At 33.8% G+C, this 5,566-nt stretch overlaps 1 pseudogene across 1 annotated transcript; it reads left to right on the plus strand.

Moving 5' to 3' along the window:
- The first annotated feature begins 2,302 nt into the window (after nt 1-2,302).
- On the plus strand, nt 2,303-5,098 carry LOC149223971 (endochitinase 4-like; annotated as a pseudogene). Its single transcript, XR_016249012.1, has 3 exons — nt 2,303-2,670; nt 4,153-4,267; nt 4,620-5,098. The product of XR_016249012.1 is annotated as an endochitinase 4-like (transcript).
- Nucleotides 5,099-5,566: the final 468 nt, after the last annotated feature.

Here is a 5,566-nt window from a genome sequence, read left to right on the forward strand (position 1 = left end):
GAGGAAAATTGGCTTAAGGTGAAAATAACATTATCCTTATTTAATTATAAACTATTTAACAAAATAGCCTTAGCATTCTCTTCCTCTATTTTTACCTCAATTTCCTCTAGCTGCCTTATGAGTGATTTTAGATCATTTATGTGTGTAGACAATGATATCCCATTATGCATTGAGTTTGAATAACAACAATTTCAAAGATAATTTTGTATTCACTGTGTTTTTCCCAAATGTCTTGCTTTAAGTGTTCCCATATTTTTGAAGGGGACTTTACTAAGTCTATAAGGTGAATTTGTGAATTTGACAAAGATAACTCCATAATAGACTTAGCTTTCTCCTCTCTTTTTTTGCCATTTAACTAATTGTTTTGCATCTTGAGGTGCTGATTCTAATCTTTTTACTAAGCCCCATAAGTTTTTATGTGTCAAATTCATTTGGACTTTCACCTTTCAAATAAAAAAATCTGATCCATTGAATTTTCCAAAACTATTTGCTCTATATTTAAAATAACAATAATTGTATTGTTACCGGGCAAGCTCACTTTCTCCACATATGTCAGATCTCATAGCTAGCTCCACTTCTTGGTAGTCCAATTTATTCTGATGTTATTCGCACCTTCTGTTGTGCTCAGAGCTGAGTTAATGGGACGAAAAAAATCACAATAGCACAAACTCCACTAGCATAGTCCAAAATTAATATAAATAATTTATATTACTTTAAAAATGCGCCAGTGGCATCACCGTTCCTCCCCAAAGCCAATTTCAACTCATACGTGAAGAAGAGACGAACTTTGCAAATTAATTTAATAAAAGTATATGCCACACATCTCCTCGATCTCACTGAAATCGAACGTGGACGTTGAGAAGCCGCAGGAAGATGATAACCAAAATGTTGAGACGTCATGGCAAGAAAGGACTTACGTTGAGACCCTGCTGCAAAGAAAATAATGAGGAGGATGCTATACAGAGAATTCCACACAGTGAGTTATTTGAGTCACGGATCCTTGAAGACTCTGGAATCCTTGCATTCATACAATCACACCAAGCATTAATCCCTACACGATTGTTTTTTAACAGTAGCAAAAGTTAAATTCCTCTCATAGTTTCTAGCCTCTCTTTTAAGGAATTAGCCCAGAGCTACCAACTCATACAAGAAAGAAATTGAAAATGAGTACAAAAAGTATTTTCTATTACTTCTTAATCACAAAATTATAAAGCACATAAAATGTTTATTAGATCTAATAATTTCTAAACTAAAAGATTGGTTGTTGAGAGAATATTTCAACAACCCACCAACTTAATAAACCAATTCTAACTATTTATTAAAGAAAGTGTTATTTCCAAATCTATTCAACATCAGTGGCTTAGTGTGATTGCTTCAAACTTGTCTGTCTATCCATTTATAATTTTCTATTCAAACGCATGTATGGGGTTGGTGATTGGGATTGGTGATGAAAACTTTAAATTCTATAAGCTATTTATCAATTGTAATATTTTTTATTATTGTTTTTTACTTTAATTTAACTATATCTAAACTAAATATCAAAAACTAACTACTATGTAACCTTTTTTTTGTTTAATTTATCTGTATTTAAACTAAATAACAAATACTAATTAATATATAACTCCTATTAATACCAAAATATAAATTAAAAATTATAACTTAAAATCAAAGTATAAATGAATGTTTATTAAACGAACTTCACTCGTTCGTAGGTTTTTCACTTCACACCAAAATGCATGGTCTACTTCTAAAATTATAGAAATCTGTATTAATACAAGGACGAAGAGATAACTTCGAATTTTAGAATTATATAAATGTTATTAGATCAACTTTTATCGGTGTCAATCGATCTCTAATGAATATCAAGCAATCCGTTACTTTTGAATAATGCGCCCACCAGATTTGAATGCCATAATCTTAAATCAAAGACCATTTCACAATTCCACAACTTGGCTTGTAATGGGAATGGGACTCATATTCTACTGTGTAATTATTAATGGAAGGTTGGCTGAAAAAAGGAGTTTGCTTCTCCGCCCAACTGCCAAACGAATCCCTTTGTCTTCAAGCGTGATCTGCGCCGTGCAGGTTGTCTGTGATGGGAAGTCTTCAAATTCGACGGTGCATTCAACCATGACCAAATCCTGGTTGTTGAGGGAGGAAAACGAGGTTCTTTGAACTGTGACGCGTAAATATTAATGTTAATTTGTAGCATGTTTTTCACGGTAGAGACGCGGTGATAAGTCAACATGAAATCAACTTGAACCAAATATCATCCCGATCCCCGCGGCTATATAACCAACACTCATCTCGCCCTCTTCTCCTCACAGCGAAGCAGCGCACCAGAATTTTGTGTCTGTGCCAGCCATAACAAGAGTATACTCGCAAATATGGCAACTCATCTCCGTGTGAGCGCTGTTATTCTATGGTTTGCTTTTGCCCTTTCTGCTCTTTCTATCTGCCGTGGAGCTGTTTCGGATATTGCTACCCAAGATTTCTTCAATGGAATTTTGTCTGCTGCTGCTGATAGCTGCGCAGGAAAGACCTTCTATGCATACAGTGACTTCATTAATGCGGCCAATTCATTTTCTAGCTTTGGCACAACTGGGACCTCCGATGACAACAAGAGAGAAATTGCTGCTTTCTTCGCCAACGTTGCTCACGAGACTGGCAGTGCGTCTCACATGCTTATACCTGTTTTTATAAACAATTTTTTCATATGATCTCTAAATCTATATAAGTTATCATTTCATTGCAGAATTTATAGATATTAGGTTTTGTTTTTTTACGTAAAATTACAACTAAACAGGTCTTGTGTTTGAAAAGTATGGATTTTCTGGGGGAAAAAACGGGTATTTGGTTTGGCATGGTTTGGCTTTTTTAGACAGTTATCATTTAGGGCTTTTAGATTGATTATATTGATTTTTAGTCTTTTAATTAGTAGAATTTCAAATAGGGATTGAATTTATTTATAAATTTAAAAATATATTTTAAACTGAAAATATATCACTGAATTCTACTTAAAAGAAGATTTTTCTATAAATTAGTATATGCTTTTAATATATTAGAATATGCCTTTCAATATAAGTTTATTTGGTAAATAAGGCCAATTGAGGCAGCCAGGACTTTGGTCGAGTTTATTTAGTAAATAAGGCCACTTGAGGCAGCCAGGACTTCGAGGTTCTGATCCTCCAAAAAATCAGCGAGAACTAGTTCTACAAGGGGCAATTGTCAAAAGGTTGGGCTAATATTAATTTCATAAAGGGTCAAAAGCTTGAAAAATCATATCTATGAGAAATTTTAGGAATTGGTTAAGAGCTTTGTAGAAAAGATCATATAGAAAGCAGAAGCAAGAACTCGTTTTTAGAAGGGGCAATCGTCAAAAAGTTGGGATAATATTAATTTCATAAAAGATTAAAAGCTTGAAAAATCACATCTATGAGAAATCTTGAGAACTAGTTAAGAGCTTTGTAGAAAAGATCATAATATAGAATGTAGAAAAACTGTATATGCGTTTCAAGGTCCACAGTCACTTTACAGGTGAAAGTATGACACAAATTAAGAGATTTAGAAATTAACGTTGACTGACTGGCTGGTTAATAGATCTGTGCTAATAATTGTGCTAACAAATATATTGACTGACTGGCTGGTTAACAGATCTGTGCTAATAATTTTACATATTAGATATTAAAAATTAGTTGTATATTTAGTAAATAAGCCCAGTGAGGCAGAGAGGACTTTGGTCCATCTTCTGAAAAATCATCCGGAATGAGTCTTAGAAGGGGCAGCTGTTGAAAAGGCTGGATAATATTAATTTTGTGAAGGATTAAAAGATTGAAAAAATATATCTGTGAGAAATCTTAGGAATTAGTTGAGAGCTTTGTAGGCCACATTCACTTTATAACACTAATTAAAATTAGTCCGAAAAAACACTATATCTATAATGGAGGATTTGAAAAATTGCCAACCAGCATATTTTATATATATATATGTATCACCTTATTTTATTTTTTTTAATAAATAGTAGAGTACTTTTAACCTTGAATCTTATAATTTTACATAATAAATATTATAATAATTTGGCATTAATAACATATCCGTGCTAATAATTTTACTTAGTTATTTATTTATGTTGACTGTCTGGCTGGTTAACAGATCTGTGCTACGTTGAGGAGATAAACAAAAGCGATTATTGTGACTCCACCAATACGCAATATCCCTGCGCAGCCGGGAAGCAATACTACGGACGTGGCCCCCTGCAACTCTCATGGTAGTGTATATGTCTATCTATTTGGTAGGCAAGCAATTATAGATATGTGAATTGAATGTTCGGTGACTGACCGTTTGCTTTCTGCAGGAATTATAATTATGGTGGGAGTTGTCTATAATGCGACTTTTTGAGATTCCGGTGACGGAATCCGGCCGAAGAAATTGAGATGAAATCATGATTTGTTGCAGTTAAAATGGTTTTTTAACTGCATATTCGGATTCAGCACCCTGAAAAACCCCTGGGACGGTTTCATTGTGCAGAAATTAGCTATCAAACTTGGATTCCAATAAATCACTGCTGGATTTTCACCAGAAAAAATCGCCGGAAAAGCTTTCAAAAAGTCGCGTTAAAGACTACGTCATTATGGTGCAGCTGGTGATTATCTGGGCCAAGATCTGCTGAACAACCCTGATACTGTTGCTCAGGACGACTTAACCTCGTGGAAGACTGCGCTCTGGTTTTGGAATGTGAACAGCAACTGCCACACCGCTATTACATCCGGTCAGGGATTCGGGGCAACCATTCAAGCAATCAATGGAGCAGTAGAATGCAACGGTGGAAACACCGACCAAGTTAATGACCGCATCAGTCATTACACCAACTACTGCAGCCAATTTAATGTGGACCCTGGAAGCAACCTTAGCTGTTAAGAATTATTAGCCAGCGCCTCTTGATCACCATCACTCTAGTTCAAAATAACCAATAAAGTGAAATAGTCAATAAAGTGATTGAGGCTACTTACCGTTTATATTATTACAAGTCTCGTTTTGCGGACAAAATTCTGCCACTCACCAAATAAAAAATAACGAATAAAGTGAAATAGTCAATAAAGTGATTACAAGTCTCACGTTTCAGACAAAATTCTCATGTTTCAGACAAAATACTTTCCGTTGCCATTATTACAAGTCTCATGTTTCAGACAAAATTCTGCCACTCGTAAATAAAAAGATCATATTTTGCATTAAGAAAGATCCTGTTTGGTTTTTCGAACCTCCTTTGATTAAGTTCTGCACTCTTGACAAATATATCTTCTCAAATCCAACAAGGTTAAAAGCTTCATTGTAGCGTTAAATTTGTGATTTAATGTTACCGGCATTTCAGTCAACTATGAATGTGAAAGACTTTCATTATATTTGACATTTAATCCATCTAATCGTTAGATTTTGTTTTATTTTATTTCATTTTTTAAATTTGGTGTAAAGATCAATTTTATTTAAAATCAAGTAAAGATAAATTTTAATTTAACGATTTAAATATTTTAATTTTTTAATTACAAAAATTAAATAAAAAAATTCGTAT

The sequence above is a fragment of the Pinus tabuliformis genome, chromosome Q (genome assembly GCF_031772625.1).
Source record: "Pinus tabuliformis cultivar Carrire ecotype Pingquan chromosome Q, CPIR1, whole genome shotgun sequence".
NCBI lineage: Eukaryota > Viridiplantae > Streptophyta > Pinopsida > Pinales > Pinaceae > Pinus > Pinus tabuliformis.